Source organism: Vicugna pacos, chromosome 20, assembly GCF_048564905.1.
Source record: "Vicugna pacos chromosome 20, VicPac4, whole genome shotgun sequence".
NCBI lineage: Eukaryota > Metazoa > Chordata > Mammalia > Artiodactyla > Camelidae > Vicugna > Vicugna pacos.
Genome location: NC_133006.1, coordinates 24,535,686 through 24,555,077, shown reverse-complemented (window position 1 = coordinate 24,555,077; position 19,392 = coordinate 24,535,686). Strand labels below are relative to the sequence as shown.

At 43.5% G+C, this 19,392-nt stretch overlaps 1 pseudogene across 1 annotated transcript; it reads left to right on the top strand.

The window, feature by feature from the left end:
• Nucleotides 1-14,468: 14,468 nt before the first annotated feature.
• LOC140687747 (BOLA class I histocompatibility antigen, alpha chain BL3-6-like) lies at nt 14,469-15,806 on the top strand (annotated as a pseudogene). The gene is made up of 2 exons (XR_012062270.1): nt 14,469-14,664; nt 14,972-15,806. The product of XR_012062270.1 is annotated as a BOLA class I histocompatibility antigen, alpha chain BL3-6-like (transcript).
• The last annotated feature ends 3,586 nt before the right edge of the window (nt 15,807-19,392 follow it).

Genomic DNA, 19,392 nt, shown 5'->3' with positions numbered 1-19,392 from the left:
TCACAGCCAGGGCCCTGTGGTCCTGCCGTCCTCCCAGAAATCACGGTCGTAGGTGAACTGGAGGGGCGGGGGCTGGCCCGCCCCCAGGACCAGGCAGTGTCAGTCAGGCAGACGGGCCTCTGAGGCCTCTCCATCCATGATCCCTGCCCCCTCATACCCCTCCTATTCTCTTGGCTTCTCCTTAGGGGACATTCACATTCTAGATTGTGACACTGTGACACAGTAAGAAGGATATGTTTTTGTGTCATCCAGGGCCCCAGCACACAGCTCCTGCAGCCTTTGTAACCTCCTAAACCTTGAGCCCAGCAGAGCATCTCTTATTATAATACGTGGTTTTTGTTCGCAGTTTCTGAAAGAGCTCCAGAGCAGTAAGGTGACAAAAGCGTCTCTTTATAATATGCAGTCTGTTGTCCTCCATTCCTGGATCAGGTCTGAGCATAAAAGTGAATATACCTGTCCTTCATCACAAGCCCCTCACAACCCCACCTGAGTTTATGTTAACAAGCTGATAACCGCAGGATGGGGGCTCGTTGCCCAGGGAACCAACTTTGGGATTGGGAGGTTGGAACTTTCATCCTCATCACCGACTCCCGGAAGGAGGAATGGCTGGGACTGAGCTCAGTCACAGTGGCCAATGGTTTAATCAACCACGTCTATGTAATGAAGCCTCCACAGAGAGAACAGAGTCCAGAGAGCGTCGGTACTGGGGGTACATTGAGGTGCTAGGAGGGTGACACATGTGCAGATGGGACGGAAGCTCTACACCCTCCTAATCCATGCATCTTGCCCCTGGAACTTCCTGAGTTGTATCTTTCTGTAATAAACCGATAATCTAGTCAGGAAACACTTTGTTCAGTTCTGTGAACCATCCTAGCAAATTGTCAAACCAGAGCAGGAGGCCATGGGAACCCCTGATTTATAGCCACTTGGTCAGAAGCCTAGGTAACAACATGGAGCTGAATTGGCATCTGAAGTGGGGCCAGTCTTGGGGGACTGAGCCCTTCATGGCTGGGGTCTCAGGCAGTCAGTGTCAGAATCGCTTGGTGTCGAAAACACATATATTTGGTTTCCCTCTGTAAGATAAACTGATGTGGTTCCCTGACTCTGATCTCTTTTACTTGCCGTCAGCTCTGCACTGGGGAGTGGGCTACACTCTTTTCCAGGATGTATCGAAAAAGCATTGGATGGGGACTTACAGATTTGGGGTTTGCCATGAACTGTGTCATTTAAGAAAGTTATTTAACTTCCACGGTTCTCTGTATCTTCTGTAAATGGAGGGCTACATGATGACCCCACAGGTCTCTTCTCTGCCAATGTCTCAGATTCTGAGTACAAGTTCCTGAGAACAGAGTCACAGGGCACACTATGAACATAAGAGTGGGCACCATGCTCAGTCCTTGAGGTGCTGGAGATGCAAACAACTCAACACTAACAAGCACCAAATTTCGGCTGAGAAAGCTGCTGAGTGAATTTCAGAATCAAATACAAATAATTCCGGGACTGCCCCAGCCTGGTTCACCACACCCGCCAGGGTGCGCCCACAGCCCCCCGCTCAAGCTCTTAGTCCAACCCTTACACACTTTACCAACATCACTGTGTGTCACTCCCTCCTCCTACACTGTGAGCCCTTAGAAGGCAGGACTACGTGGGTGCCTGGAATGTGACCATCTGGTAAACCTTTGTTGAATTCATGCTCCTAACAGATTCAAGTGGTAAAATCTGAACAGTCTCGTTATTCACCTTGAGTTGTACTTCTCACTGGTTGATGCCTTGAATGAACACTCAAAGCCTTTCACAAACTTTCAATACTGCTAAACACTCAAGAGACATTAACTAGAAATTATTAAATGACAACATATCTCCTAAACTCACTGTGTCAAATTTACCCCACCCTGGCGCACACTAACTCCTGACTCCTTGAAACATTTTTTCCTTTTTGTCCTTCGTCAGCACGAATCTTACACATTAATCACACAGTCACACACAAATCATTCAAAATCCACCTCATTCATAAACTCTCCCTAACCGCCACGGTGTCACACCTATGAACTTGAGTAAACAATTTCTCTGCTTCTCCTCCTAAAGATAGTTCTGATCTATGACATCACTGCATGTGCATCAAAGTGTCAATAAGGCGTCCCCAGAAGTATGGGTGCCGCCCCATATTAATAGTAAGCTCTTTCAGGACAAGTACTAGGTTACAACGGTCTGTTCTCCCACGTCCAGAGCCCCCAAATTATATGCATGTATCCGTGATGTAATGAGATTGCTGAGCTAATGATTAATTAATTAATGGCTCAAAGACCCCAGCCTTCATTCTCAAGGGATAACTTGTACACATACACCTGCCAATCCTGTCCCTGTGGGAACACATGTCCAGAGGACTTCCCGCTCCTACAACCGGGGTGAGGTGATGAGCACTGCTTCCCCTGTTATCCCAGGCACCCACCTGCTTTCTGCAGCAGATGCTGTTTGTTCAGACCACGCTCCGTTGTTTGGTTGTAGTATCACTGCAGTTTTTCAGATTTATTGGAAAATCTCAATCTGACTTGTGAAGATCCTGATCTCGTCATCAAAGCAACTTGGCTCCTGCATCAAGCCCTGAACTCAAGACTTCGCCTTCACCTCCTCACTGTCATGGGGATGAAGAGTTGTCATCCATGAACCAAAAGCACTAAGGCAGGGACTCCGGGAGCTGGTCAGACACAGCCACACAGAAATGCTGCAGAGAGTGTGACCTGGGGTTACCATCAGTGGATTCAAAGTAAGCTCCGCTATTCATTGAGTGAGCTCCCTTCCCAGTGTGTGAGAAATGAGGGTGTTTGTCCTGTGTGTGTCTGTGTGTGTAATAGGAGAGACAGGGCACAAACATAAAATGATGGAAAAACAATTGTACCGCAACCTCACAAGTGAATTCAAATCCCACACTGAATAGGCACTGAGAGTATTTGGAGAGAAAAAGTGGAAATGTTAGTTCAACACCTCCATAAGAAAACGTTCCAGAAGGAGGTCGTTCTTGAGCAGGGCTTGAAGAAGCAGAGGATGAGGAGGAGTGGGGGAGTTTGGGAAACGCTCTCATGGCAGAGAAAGAGGTGTCATTTGCCTGAAAGTAGGACTCCCCCCCAGGTCTCCTGCATCTCACCCCCTGGATGTTACCTCACTCTCCCCACAAAGTCCCCTCCCCCAGATCACCTCTGTTGTCTTCGTGGAAAGCCCCCTGGCCTCAGAGTCAGCGAGTTCCATCCGTGCCACACCCTCCGTTTCCTGGGGAGGTCACTTCCCTCTGTGGCTTCAGCTTCAGTATCTCCAGAACAAAGCCACTAGGCTAGAAGGCCCAGGGCCTCCGGGTCCTACTATTTTGTAATCCTAGGGCTTCTGAATCAGCCGGGGGGTCCACGTGCTGAGTGTGGAGGTAGAGCAGGCAGAGGGAGGGAGCCCCTGGATAGAAGCCACAGCCTGCAACTGTCCTCGTCCCAGCCACCCTGGTCTCAAATGTGTCCTTTCCATGTCAGGACTTCTGATCCCTTGTTCTTCCCTCATCTGGCACATTCCACCCCAGCGACCTGCCCTAACCTCTGGTCTTGCCCCCTTCATCTCTGCTGAAACGCTACTTCCTCAGGGATGGTTCACCTCATCCTCCACCTTCCCCCAAAGCAAGAAGAGTTTCTTCTGCTCATGTGCTTTCCTGGCCAGTGGGTGTCACGTGATTGCACAGCCACCACCTGCCTTAGAAATTCCTTGAAAACTGCAAGGGTTTAGCTGTTGTTGTTAGTGCCTGTAACAGTCCTGCATTAGACACGGTGCATCACAGATGCAGAGCCCCAAGACACGCGTACATATATAGTTAAAAATTGGCTCTCACGACTGTGGGGCTACAATTCCAAAATGCGCCGGCTGGGTGAGCAAGCTGGAGACCAGGGCAGGGCTGATGTTGCAGACTGAGCCCAAAGGCAGTCTGAGCCACAGCGTGCCTGGGCTGTACCTTCATCACTCTGAGAGTTAGGGAAATCATCAGTTTAGCATTACCCTGTATTGCACAACTTTTGAAAAACGTGTTTGTTTGCCTTTTCTTTTTTCTTATTGTTGGTGTCCTGAAGTCTTTTGGAAATAATAGTTGTGCCGTGTTTTGAAACCTATAAATTCAACAACTTCTAATAGTAAATAGTGAGAATGAAGGACAAAGGAAGTTTGAAAATTTATTAACATTCAGAAATTAACCAACACAATTTAAACTCATGGATAATCCTGGCTTAAAGAAGAAATCAGAAGGGAAATTAGAAATCTTTTTAACTAAATGGAAATGAAGTAAAAATTTGTGAGATGTTTCAAAAGCAGCATTAGAGGGAGATTTATCACTTTAAACGAATAATAAGAGACTCTTACAAACAATTCAAGCAAATAAATTAGATAATGAGTATGAAAATGAACCAATTTCTTTAAAGACATCATATACTGAACTGAATTAAGAACAAATAGGAAAACTAATTAATCTCCTATGAATTAAAGAAATTAAATACATAACTTTTTTTAATTCCACAAAGAAAACTCCAGGCTCTGATGGAGCCTGGTGGATTCTATCCAACATTGAAGTATCAACACCAGTCCTATACAAATCTTGGAGAAAATTCAGGAGGAAGAAACGGCTTCCAAATTGTTTTATGAGGTTAGTAATACCCTGATACCAAAACCAGATAAAGACGTCAAAAAAAGTAACTTCAAATCAATGTCACTCATGAATCCTTAAGGAAACATCAGCAAGTGGAAGCCAACATGTTAGGAGCAAGAACAATTTATCTCAGGAGGCACCTTTGGATGAATATATAGAAATCTGTAATATATCATATTAATGTATCAAATCTCTCAGCACACTGGGAGTAAAAACCCACTTGCTTAATTTGATGAATGACATCGTCGGAAAAGCTAGAACTGACATCATACTTTATGGTGAAAGACTGGATACTTTCTACTTAATGTAAGGAACAAGGTAAGGATGCCAACACTCACCATTTCTACTAAACATCTAGTATGTTTCTATTGTACTAGAGGTCCTAGCCAGAGCATTGATCAATGAAAAGCAATCAAAGAGATATAAATATAAAAAAGGATTTATTTGCAGGTGACATGATTGTGTGCATAGAAATTCCCCCCAAAAAAGCTTCTAGAACTAACAGGTAAATAAAAGGAGACTGCAGGCTACAAGGTCAATTGGGTTGCTATGTACCAGTAATGTAACATTAAGAAAATGAATAATTTAAAATTCCATTCATAATAGCATCAAAATAAAATATTCAGGCATCATTTTAAAGAGAGTTTGCCAGATTTGAACCCTGAAGTCTACATAGTGTGCCTGAGAGAAAGTAAGGAAAAACTAAAGAAATAGGGATAAACTCCGTATTCACTTATTGGCATCATCAATATTGTTAAGGCCCCAGTTCTCCCAAAATCAATCTATGCACTGAGAGCAATTCAATTCGGAATCCTAAACGCTTATCAAAACTCTGACAGTGTCTCTTAAGAAACTTACCTGCTGAGTCTACAATTTATATGCAAATACAAAGGACTTTGAATAGTCAGAACAATGACTAAAAAGGGAGCTCAGGTCTCCTGTCATCATCCCTGTGGCCACACGAGGGCGCCACCACTCTGCTCTCTCCTACTCAGCACAGTCCTGGAAGCAGAGGGGCTGTGGTCTGAGTCAGAGATGGGAGATGAAGGTGCCTTCTGAGTAGTTCTGGGTTCGGGCTGCGGGCGGGCAGGGAGTGGAGGAGAGGAGAGCTCTGGAACCCTGCCCTGACTCTAAGGTTCCCGTCTTTTCTCCTCAATACCCCTTTCACAACCTCATTGATGAAAACAACCTGAAAACTCAAAAGCTGATCAGTTTCTTCCACTGCCTCTTCACTTCTGGCAAATATTAAAATTTTTTGAATTTTAGTATAGTTTGAGATTTACAAAAAAGTAACAAAGTTAGTACAGAGTTACTGTATGTCCCACACTCAGTTTCCCTATGGGAATATCTTATATCACTGTCATACATTTGTCACAGCTAATAAAGCAATATTGATACAATATTATTGAATTCTAAAATTTATCTAGATTTCATTAATTTTCCTTTTTTCTGATCCAGGATCCTATCAAAACCACACTGCACTGAGTCCCAATCCTGTCTCCTTCAGACTTCTCGGGCTGTGGCAGACATCCCCCGGTTTTGATGACATGGGGTGTACTGCTCAGGGATGTTGTAGACTCATTTGACTTGATTGACTGGGGCAAAGGGTTTGGGGGAAAAAGACCACAGAGATGAAGTGACGTTCTCCACACATCGAGGCTGTGTGCTCTCCACTTGATTATCACTAACAAGTTCACCTCGTCACCTAGCTACGGTAGGTTTCCCAGGTTTCTCCTGGATTTTTACTTTTCCTTCCCCGCTTTTCATACTGTAGTCTTTAGAAGAAAGCCACTAAGCGAAGCCCACACTTGAGGGGTGCTCTGCTATAAACACTGCTGTGCAGGGTTTTGTGCAAATATAAGTTTTCAAATGAGATGACACAGTACTGGAGTGATCAGCAGGTTGGACGGTGAGTCTGTGTCAGTGTTTATAAGAAACTACTGACCGTCCCTGCAGTGGCTGCACTGCTTCGCATTCCTGCAGCAGTGCAGAGGCGGTGGGGTGGGGTGGGGGGGCTTCTGCGGCTCCACGTCCTGCTCAGCACTTGGCATCTCCTATTCCTGGATTCTAGCTGTTCTCATAGGTGTGATGGTGCATCACTGTTGTTTTTATTTACATATCCTGATAACATGATGTTGACCACCATTTCATACCCATTTCCACTAATAAATCTTCTATAATGAAATCTTTATCAGACTTTTCTCCACTTTTAAATTGTTGTTTGCTTTCATATTGCTGAGTTTAAGGGTTCTATGTATGTTCTAAAACAGGTCTTGAATCAGATATGTGAATTTGCAAATAATTTCTCTCTGTCCATGGCTGGAGCTTTTACTCAGATAACAGTATACAGCAATGCATAAATATATTTTTCTGGGAAGATAAGTGAGAAATTACTAACTGCAGTGGCTTCTGAGTAGAGGACTTGGGTGACCAGGGGATGAGGGAAACAATATGACTTACTTATTTTTGTATACTCTTGAGTATCTTTTGAATTCTCTTTTGTGCACATAAATAATGTTTTCAAAAAGCACATGACATTAAAATCCCTTACACTTGTGAAACACTTGACATTCTTCTTCAGCTCATGTGTCAGGACGCACATTCTGATCCTCTACTCCAGACCCATCACCTTTTGACTGAGCTCTTCTGCCTAGAGATTAGATTGCTGGAAAAGATGGGCTGGATTGTATGGAAAAATTTGTCCAAGGATATAGCTAAAAATGCCACATAAAATACAAAAAAAATTATTGTTAGAAGTATCAAAGAGTTTATAAGATACTAATAAATGACCACACCCCCAAAAGAAGGGAAAGATCCTGCGTGGCTCCAGCTCTGCATTCCCCTGTTCTTGCTCTTGTCTTTTTCTATCCATCTGCCTTTCTTTTTAAAAATTTAACAAAGTTTTAAAATCCTTATTATAATGTATATGTGTAAAGTATAGTATATAATATAATGTATATTCACTGTAAAACAAAGTATAAATGTTAAAATGACAAAGAAAAATGAACTATAATTCTCACACCAACAATAACTGCATTTTCTTTCACTTTGTTACACATCCTTCTGCTGCTGCCCAAGTGCTGGAACTTTCTCTAGGCTGATGAGCACAGACCTCAGTGGCCCCCACCCTGCACTCTCAGATGCCATGTCCTGAGTCAGCTCACTCTCCCACCTCCTAAGAGGGTTGTCTCTCACTTCCTCCTCCCTCCTCAATCCCCTCCACTTCCTCCTCACTCCTTATTCTTAAAGGTGAGCTCTGTTTTCACTCAGAAAATAAGAGGACTCAGGTGAGAATGACATCATCATCCTCCCACACTCCTGCATCTGCACCTGTATCCTCACCTTCCCCCCAGTGATGATGGATGGTCCCTCCTGTCTAAGGCTGCCTCTCAGAGAGGGCACAGGATGAGGCTCCTCTGTCCCCTGTATCAGCAGTTTCTCACTCCTGCTGCCTCCTTTGTTCCTGCCTACAGCTGCCATTGCTCCCATTAAAATTAATCAAACAAATCTAAATCAATGAAAACAAAACTCTCCCATAAACATCTGCCACTCTATGTCCAGTTTCCTCCCAACACTTGCCCCATGTCTATGACTCTTCTTACAGAACAGTTCCCGAGTCCATCTCACATTTACTAGGTTGTCCTCTTATTTTTAGATGATGGATATATGCACATAGTTTTAAAAAGTAAAATACTTCTACAAGACTTGATATCCAAGCAGATGGCTCACTGTTCCATGTCCCCCCGTCTCTTAAATCTCATAGACAAGCTATTTTTCAAATTTTAACTGAGTGGAGAGGGTATAGCTCAGTGGTAGAGTATGTGTTTAGCATGCACGAGACCCTGGGTTCAATCTTCAGTACCTTCATCAAAAAAATAGATAAATAAATAAAGCTAATTCCCCCCCAAATTTTTTTAAAACACTTTTAGCTGATTCTCTAATTATTTCTTCTATGCCTCTAAATAGCATGTTTATAATACTCCTTCCTTGTTTTTCAGTTTTATATACCATCTTTAGTTAATTGGTTCTTTCCCACACCACCATCCTCCCTCTATAATTATAATTCATAAATTTATAAATCTTACCATTTTGATTAGCTCACGGTGCAGTGTTTGCATTGTTATGATGATGGAAATGTTAGTCACAACTGAGCATTTAGTAGACTTTCCTTTCCTTGAATGATTTTTTATTTTCCCTGGAATAAATAATACCTTAGTTATGTTGTATTCATTTTAAATCATTACAAAACTCTCCACAGACCCTAAGTCTTCCCAAATATTTTTGAGCACATCTGATATTCCACTAACTTCATCTCTTTACACAGACCCATCCTTACGACAGTCCTCAGTCCTGCCTACTGCGGACTGTGGGCGGGGTCCCTGCACACCTGGGGTAGGGCTGACATCCCGATCTCCTTCACCTCCTACTGGGCAGCCCTCTCCCTCTCTTGTTTGGCTCCCCTGAGGTTTGGATCCCATGTATTTCCTGTTTCTTGTTTTCTCCATCATCCCTGCCTCCCCCACCAACTTTGCCTAATAGTGTCCCAGGGAAAGGAGCACGGAAATTACAACACTGAAACTCTGAAATCTCTTAGGCTCCCCTAGGCCTTACATGTTGACTTCATATTGAACTCTGTTGGAAATACTTGTTTCTCCCAGAATTCAGAAGGCATTGCTTCACTATCTTCTAGCCCCAAGAAGTTTTCAAGGTCTCTTCTTTACCACCCTCTGTCTGAAATGTCATTGTGATTGTCTTGGGCTGGGTCTGCACTAAGAGTTTGGTTGGGACATTCAGGATGTAAATGCTGGTCTTAATCTGAGTTTTCTTATGATTCCTACTCTCCATTATTTTTGAAACTCCTTTTATTAACTTGTTAAAATCCCTTGATTGACAGATTAGTATTCTAATAGGTCTTGTCTCCTCCTTGTCATTATTTTTCCAACTACTTACTGACAGTATGACTCTAATTTTCCACTTCATCTATTCAAGTATTCATTCTATGACATTTTTAATTCCCAAGAGCTCTTTTTCATTCTATGATTGTATATAATTATATAGAATTCTGGTTTTATTTCACATTCCATTTATCTTTTCCATCTTTCAGACATTATTGATATCAGCGGCAGGGGACCTGTCAGGACTCCTGTTATCTGCTCTCATGGCATCATCAGCTCTTCCTCACGGCACTTAGCGCAGTCCTGATGTGCATCTGTCTCGGTCATTTCTGTCCCTCTCCCGCACAGCAGAGCCCATTTCCCATCAGCAGGCGCCTAACTGTTGCTCTCCTCCAGTGTCTCCAGATCCTGATGCAAGGTGGCCTCGAAATAGATGCTCCTTATCCTCTCTGAGGCTCCCTTTCCCTGTCTGCACAAAAGGATCACACATTGGGCCCCTCATGGGTTTGCTTTGAGGCATAAATTGACCCTGTATGTAAATCACATGGAATGACTGCCTGAGACATAGTTAGTTCTCCTCTGTTCATAGTGACCATCATTACAGTGATTGTAGCATTTAGATTATTTCCACTCTTTACTTCTATAAACCACAATTCAAGATACATCCTTGAATGTGAATTTTTGAGAACATGTCTAATCATCTCCTTAGGATAAATTTCTAAAAGAGAAGTTTCTGTGTCAAAATGTAAGCATATTGAAATTGTTGAGACATTAACATGACCGACTGAGGAGCCCCAGCTCCGCTTCTCACAACACTGAGGCCCGTGTAAGTGTGAGACCAATTCCTGTGCTTGGAGTCTGCTTTGTCCTTCTGAATTCAATATTTTAAAGTAACTATATCCCAAATGAAAAATAACTAAAGAATATTAGAAAACAATTTGGAACATTGACATTACACAAGGACACCTGAGACCATGACACAGGGAGACAAGACAAGACCATGACATCATTCCATATAGACCAAACAAGGCGGCACTGTGACCTTCACAATGTACTGGACCTCTCCCTGTGCTCATACAGCGACCACTGCTTCTGTCTAGTTACAGCTGTATCCTTGCTCTAGTTGCCCTCCCTCCCGGTTTACTCAGGTGCCCAGTCACAGAATTTTCCCTCACTTCCTAACAACATTCAATCTAGAATGAGCCCCTGCTTCCAAATCCCTCCTCAGAATCACCCAACCAAAGCCGTATGTACGTTCTGTCTAATACTCACGCTCAGACACCGTGGGCCTGAGGCAGTGTGATCTCCCTCGCTGCTCCCAGTAATAAATCCAACCTGCTTGCCCACAGATGTGCTCCAGGTGATCTTTGGCTGAAGAACATGGAGGCACATCATATCTTTTGTCTGTCAAATTTTTTATGTCTTTGAGTTTAATATGAGCGTGTGTTTTAAATCTTTGTAAGTGTGTGGTTGACACAGAGAGGATTTGTGTATTTCTTTATGGTTTTTCATCTTTAGGATTACGCTTAGTGAATTATTTGTTCCACAATTGTAAAAATTCACGTATCTTTTCATCTAGGAGGGGATGGTGAGGAGAGAGGGGTCCAAGGGTGAAGGGAAACAGAATTCACTGATTTGGGGAGTAAAACATAGGAGGAACAGTAGGTCAAGATTTCTAAGGTGGTTGAATTCTAAGGTGTACATCTTCTGCTTTATAATTTACAAGTATGTACAGGACCTGCAAGGCATTTGACATATATTGTGGCCAATAAATACTTTCTCCTGGGCTAATTGAAAGACTTACATGCCTGCCCATGTTTATCAGATTAATGAAAATACCCAGAGTCCCAATGTAACGTAGATAAGGATTAGTTCCAATGATGGGCATTTTTGAACACTTATGACCTGATAGTGATAAACCATGGTTTGGTTAATGTCTATACACTGTAATTGTTAAAATATATATTAATTAAACTTTCTTAGGCATGTTGTGTTTTAAGGATACATCTAAGACCCACATATACAAACCCATGCCTTCCACTGACTCTTTTAATATTTATCAACCAATGAGTCACAAAGTATCTTTTTGGGGAACAGACAATTTTAAGAACATTCTGGATATGCACTATCTCATATGCAAGATACTATCAGCATATGGTTATTTAAATAAAATAAATTAAATTAAAGGTGCTCAGCACAATAGTGATTTCTGAGGTGCCACATGTAGCTAGTGGCTACCACAGTGGAGAGCACAGACATAGATCAGTTTCTCCATCACAGAACGTTCTGTTGGACAGGACTGCTCTCCATGCTTTGTGGGCCTCACCTCAGATGCATTAGACCCACGTGAGATGAAAGGGCCAATGTTATTTCTCTGAGAAACTATTGCAGACTTCTGTCTGGGATATGAATACATATTAAGCTGGTGTATAACAAACCCAAAATAGGTTATGAGTGAGTCTGGTGCCTTCGGGCCCAGACTGTTTCCAGTTCCAGAGTGGTGTTACCTGTCCTTCCACCGCCCTTCCCAGACTGAGGACTCTCTCTGTTATTCTTTTCCAGGAAGTGGGTTTTCTCCTAAGGGAGCCCAGGGGCAGAGCTTTCAGCTAGGTTTGGGGAGGCAGGGAGTTTCCAGCTCAGAGAGAGGGATTCTGGGACACAAACAAGAGGCGAAAGTGGGGACCAGCTGGGAGACTTTCCTTGGTTTATGCAGAACAGCAGTTCTCAAAGTGTGGTCTGTGGAACCCTTGAAGTCACTGAGACCCTTTCACAGGATCCATCAGTTCAAAACTATTTTCATAGAGTCTCTGACACATTATTTGCCTTTACTCTATGTTGACATTTGCATTGAGGTAAAGTTTAGTAATAATGGAGACTTCTGGCAGCAAACTGCAATAGGAATTATCTTCCATCACAACTCACTTGTAGAAAAAAAAAGGTTTGTTTTTAAATGTCCTTCTTGGAGCATTAAAAACTATCTGTCCTAAATCATCATCATTAAAATCACATTTTAAAAATACCTTATATGATGACATGGGAAGCACACATAAAACAACACTTCTGCCACATTCTGAAGTCCTATGTCCCAGGGAAAATACTGTATGTGAGCTGAGCTAGCCTCCTTTTTCCTGAAATACTATTTTTACTTGAAAGGATGAGTTGGGGGGGCGGGTATAGCTCAGTGGTAGAGTGCTTGCTTAGCATGCAGGAAGTCCTGGGTTCAAGTCCCATAAATAAATAAAACCTAATCACCTACTCCCCCCAAAAAAATTTAGAAATGAAACATGAAAATAAATAAATAAAAATAACAGTAAAAAGAAAAAGAATAAATGACAGAGAAACTATAATTATTTAGACTTGGTTAACTGCCATCCACTTTCTCAAAAATGAAGTGAGGAAGATTTTCTTCCTTCAGGAAAATAAACTGAGAGTTGAGACTGCCACCCAGAACTTTGGAAAACTAGTGATTCATCGCATAAGCTGTCAGCTTCCCGTTAGGTTAACTCCTCTGTTGGCATCTGTGGTAATATGATCATATATGATGATTTTTTGATAACTTTGATTAAATACATAGACACTGGAAGATTGTATAACTCAGTCAAACAATGTATCTGCTAAAAAACATCGTTCATCAGTACAAGAGACAATCAGTGTGCAAGATAGGCCTATGGATTTTAATGTAACAGAATAGGAAATATTCAATTATATTGTTTCAGGTCCACTTTGCAAATAACCTTTGAGAAACTACAACTTGTGTAGTTTTAGTTTTGTATCAAAGAGGAACATTCCACAATTATGTGAAAAGGTTATTAAAAATAATACTCCTACATATGTGTGAGCCTCTTTGTAGTCTTCAATCAAAATAAGGGATTAAACGCAGAAGCAAACTTGAAAATCCAGTGGTCTTCTAATGAGACATACAAGAAAGAGACCTGCAAAAATGTAAAACTGTAAAAAGCTCCACCATCTCACTACCACGGTTATTCTGGGAAATAGTTATATTTTGTAGTAAAGGCAATGGGATATTAATATTTACCTAAATTAATTTTTAATTGAAGTGTTACGGAAATGACAGGCCAGTCAAGAAACAAGCACCACTCGGAGGGTTGGAGTACTCAGATGTATTAAGCCGGCGGGCTCAGAGGGGCTTCTGCTCCGAAGCTCTGAGCACCTCCAAGACGTGTGCATGAGGTTTTATAGGGTTAATTACAAGCTTGGGGTATTTGGCCAATAGGCATGGAACAGCTTTAGCAACATCATTATCACAAAAGTAGAGGCAGGGAGGCAGGAAACCAACATTTCAACGCCAGATATGTCTCTTTGAAAATCCAGCTGGCTAGTGAAAAAACATGAACAGGGAATCAGCAAACCAACAATAATTAACTCAGATTTACAAGTTAACCCAGCAGAACTCAGATCAGTAATCCGACACTTGTTACACTTAGATTTGTGAGTTAGCTTGTTAGCCCAGCTGGGCTTTTCCTTCATAGAAGTACTGTCAATTACAATGTGTCAGTCTCTTGTGTACAGCACTATGTCCCAGTTTTGTATATACATACATATACTCGTTTTCATGTTTTTTTTCCATTAGAGGTTATTACAATGTTTTTAATTTAACAGTATTATTCCTAGTATGGAAAATATCGATAGAAAATATCCTTGAGGTGTTCCTAATTTGGATGACTATATAGATATTCTGACCAAAAACTTTGAAAATCGCTGAATTAGCCCCTGGGCCAGGACTCAGTGAGACTTGGTGACGAAGAGCTCTCGGTGCAGGAGGGGAGCGATCAGGGCAAAGTCCCAGGTTCCCGGGAGGGAGTGGCTCTCGGGGGTCTCACCGAGGGCGGGGTCTGGGGCGAGAACGCTCGGTGCTGGGGGTTCCCTTCTCCCCGGGCCTTCCGGCCTGGACACTCGTGACGCGGTCCCAGTTCTCACTCTCTTTGGTGTCGGGTTTCTACAAAAGCCAGTCGGTTCCCGGTTATAAAGTCCGCATGGACCGGTCCTCACTCTGCTTCTCGCAGACTCTGATGGGGATCTGGGAGTCCCGAGCCCTCCTCCTGCTGCTCTCGGGGGCCCTGGCCCTGACCCAGACCTGGGCGGGTGAGTGCGGGGTCGGGAGGGAACGGCCTCTGCGGGGGAGGAGCGAGGGGCCCGCCCCGGGGTAGCGAGGGCAGGACCCCCGGGGAAAGTGCGACGTCGCCGCCCCCTGCCCAGACCCGTCACCCCACCTCTAGCCCGCCCTCTCCTCTCTCCCACCCCGAGGTCCTGGCTCTTTTTCGAACTGCCACCACTTTTCCGTCTCGCTAGCCCCCTCATCCCCGCCCCGCTTCCGCCCCTTCAACATCAGATCCTGGGACCCGCGCCCGGAGGAGGGTCGGGCCGGGTCTCACCCCCTCCCCGCCCCCAGATTCCCACTCCAAGAGGTATTTCGGAAACGGGGGTATCCCGGCCTGGCCTCGGGGAGACCTGGTACGTGGAAGTCGGCTACGTGGATGACACGCAGTTCGTGCGCTTCGATAGTGACGCCCCGAATCCGAGGATGGAGCCACGGGCGCGGTGGGTGGGGCAGGAGGGGCCGGAGTATTGGGAACGGGAGACACGGAATGCGAAGGGCAACGCACACTGGTACCGAGTGGGCCTGAACACCCTGCGCGGCTACTACAACCAGAGCGAGGCCGGTGAGCGGCGCGGGCCCGGGTCCAGCTCACGACCCCCTCCCCAGGGACGGGCTGGGGTACCTCGAGTCTCCGGGTTCGAAGGTCACCCCGACATTGCGGAACCCGCCCGACTCTCGACACAGGAAGAGCCGGCGGGACTTTGACCCGGTTTCATTTTCAGTTTCGGTTTATTCACTGTGGGGGGCGGGGGGGCGTCAGGGTCTCAGACCTACCAGAGGATGTACGGTGATGCTAGATTTGTTTACAACCTACCCCCATCCAACATTGTGACTTCAGAGTCCCTGACTCCTCTTATGCAAAGAGCATCTGAAATTGTCTTGCCCTATTAGCATAATGTGAGGAGGTGGGGAGACTTGCCCACCCCTGCCCCCCACGGACTCCTCGCACTGACTAGTATCTCCTCCCTGATGGACTCCCCTGTTCTAGCAGAGGCGCCTCTTACCAAGATAGTTGAAATGTCGAAGAGGGTACAGGGTCTGGGGTGGAAGTTGGGGTTGAGAGATGGAAAAAGATGACAAATTTCAATTTGCCTGGCTATATTTGAACATTGCTATAAAGCAGTGACTCTTTGTGCCTCCCATTTCTCCCTTTTTAATTGTGTATGAAAATTATCCTGTGCCTGTCCTGCCTGTGGAGACAGATAACTCATCTCTGTACTTCACAGGCCTTCAGTCCAGGAGAAACTGTACTTGAAGAGCTTCACTTACATAAATGCACGCCAGGAGCCTCAGCCAGACCTGGCCCTGATTTAGATGAGATTCTGGATTTTACCCTGATTCTGTAATGGAATGAGACTGGGATGGGAGGGAGTTTATTTTGTATGTGGGAGGAATGTGGATAATTAGTGTTTAGAAAGTCAACTGTGATGGTTTTCAAATGTCCACATTCTGTTTGACACTCAAAAGGCGGAGACATTATCTTCTGTAGTGGCTGTGCTCTTTTGCACTCCTGCCAACAAGGAATGAGTGTTTCTGCCCTGGTCTGAATGTTGTGTTCCCTCAAAATTCATATGTTGAAATCCTAATGCCCAATGTGATGGTATTTGGAGATGGGGCCTTTGGGAAGTACTTAAGTCATGAGAGTGGGGCCCTAATGAGTGGGATGAGTGCCTGCAATCCTGTTCCCAGTTCGTAAGGTGTGGGTTTTTTCCACACTGCCACGCACTTCTCTGACACCACCCGAGGGGCCTCAGTTCAACTCAGTTCTGACACTATCTTCTGTCTCTACCTGGAGATCACATCAGATCCCACATTGAGGGTTTAGTCTCACAAGAATACCCCTCCAACTTCAGGTGCCAATCACAAATCAAGGTTGTCACTTATGCTTCAGACTGATCAGCTATAAATCGGTGGTTCCAGGACACCCTCCAGATTAATTTGCTAGAGTGACTCACAGAACTCAGGAAAACAGTTTGCTTACTGTTTCCCAGTTTATTATAAAAGAGTATGATAAAGGATACAGGTGAGCATCCAGATGGAAGAGATGCATAGGTCGAAGTATATGAGAAAAGACACCACTCTCCCAGCACCTCCATGTGTTCACCAGCCTGAAAACTCCAAACCCCATCCTTTTGGGTTTTTATGGAGGCTTCATTACATAGGCATCATTGATTCAGCCATTGGCCATTAGCAGTTATCTACCTCCAGCCCCTGTCCCCTCCATGGAAGTCATGGAGGTGGGACTGAAAGTAAAAAGCCCCTAATCACATGGTAGGTTCCTCCTGTGACCAGCCCTCATCCTTAGGGTAGCTGGGGCTTTCCAAAAGTCACCTCATTAACATAACGAAAGACACTTCTATCGCTTTCATCACTTAGGAAATTCCAAAGGTTTTAGTAACTCTGTGGCAGGAAAAGGAAGGAAGACCAAATAAATATTTCTTATTGTGAATCACAATATCATAGTGCCTTTAAAAAGAGGTTTCAGAGAGATCCCAAGCCCTTTGCATTGTGTGAGCACATAGCCAGGAAGTACCAGCCATGAGCCAGGAAGAAAGTCCTTACCCAGCCTTGCTGGTGCAGTGATCTTGGATGTCCAGCCTCCAAAACTATGAGCAGTAACTTCCTGTTTACAAACTACCCAGCTGGTGCTCTATTCTTACAGCAGCCCTAACAGACCTATAGTTCCTGTTGCTCCACATCCTCACCAGTACTTGGTATTACCAGTTTTTATTTTAATTATTCAAATAGATGTGTAATGGTATATTGCTTTTTATTTGTATTTCCCTAATTACATATGATATTGAGTATCTTTCTATATGCTTTTTCATGCACCATCTGTATAGTGTCTTTAATGAATTATCTGTTCAGATATTGCACATTTTTAATTGACGTACAGTCAATTATGGTGTGTCAATTTCTGGTTTACAGCATAATGTCTCAGTCTTGCATATACATACATATATTCGTTTTCATAGATTCTGCACATTTTTAAATTATCCATTTTCTTATTGTTGAGTTTTAAGGGTTCTTTGTATATTCCAGATGCAAGTCTTCTATCAGATATTGCAAATATTTTCTCCAAGTCTGTGGCCTGAGCTCTTTTACTGATAAAACAACATACACCAATGACTAAATAGAAGCATAGATTTGTATTTTACTAAAAAGACTAGTATTTTTCAGGGAAGAGAATAACTGGTTTCTGGGTAAATAACCTAGGCGACTGGGGGATAGCAGTTGGGGAGATGTGACGTGTGTGTGTGTTTGTGTCTGTGTGTGTGTGTTGCCTTCAGCATCATTTTAATTTTCTTGTGTGTCCATCAAAAAATGCTTTCAAAACTAAGTTACATTAAAATCCTTTAAACTCATATTAGGATCCTTTATACTTGACAGATCATGTCCAAATCGTGTTAAAACTCGTATTCTGATCCTCTATTCTAGGACCAATTTTTTTAAGGCTTTTTTTTTAGAGCAGTATTAGCTTCACAACAAAATTGAGATTGAGAGGAAGACACAGAGATTTCCATTTACCCCCTGCCCCCCTCCTACATGTATAACCGCCCCATTCATCAACATCCCCCACAGAGTGGTACATTTGTTATAATGGGTAAACTTACATTGACACATCATAATGTCGACTGAAATAAATGCACAACCTAAAAATTGAAAGTTATGTTTTATTTGGCAGGAGGACTCAAGCCAGGATGACAGCCTCTCAGATCACTCTGAGAAACTGCCCCGAAGAGGTAGGGAGAAGCCAGGATATGTAAGAGTTTTACAACAAAAACCAGGTAGCTGGAACATCAAAAGATTACTTGTTGACTGAAGAAAACCAGACAGCTCAAGTTAAATAATTTAGCACTTTTCTATGTATGGGAGGAAGCAAACATTTGAGCTCATTGAAATCATTCCTTTGACAAGCAACTAGCTATCTAGGGCGAGTATCCTGTCCTTTCTTGTTCTGAGTCCCCTCAGAGTGCTCCACTGTGGGTGGCTGCAGAGGCCGGGCTGCAGGCTTGTCTCCACTCAGGGGTTGGTGGCAGCAGCTGATGACTTGATGGCTCCAGCATTCTTTGTTTACTGATACGGTTTGCAGTATTTTTCGTTCACAATAATCACTCAAAGTCCAAAGTTAGCTTGTTTACCTCTTAGTGGTGTACATTATATGGGTTTGAACAAATGTATAACACGCGTATCCATCATTATACCATACAGAGTTTCTTTACTGCCCTAAAAATCCTCTGTGCTCCTCCTATTCATTCCTCCCCTCTCCCTAACCTCTGGCAAAAACTGAACTCTACTGTCTCCATAGTTTTGCCTTTTCCAGAATGTCATATAGTTAGAATCATACAGGACGTAGCCTTTTCAGATCGATTTCTTTTACCTAATAATAAGCATTTAAGTTTCCTCCATGTCTTTTCAAGGCTTCATAGCTCGTTTCTTTTTAGCGCTGAAAGTATCCCATTGTCTAATATACCACAATCTATTTGTCCACCTACTGAAGGACATCTTGATTGCTTCCAGATTCTGGCAGTTTTTAATAAAGCTGCTATAAACATCTGTGTGCAGGCTTTTGTGTGGACCTGGGTTTTCAACTCCTTTGGCGAGTACCAAGGAGGGCGATTGCTGGATCGTATGGCAGGTTTTGTAACAAACCACCAAAATATCTCCAAAGAAGCTATACCATTTTGCATTCCCACCAGCAATGAGTAAGA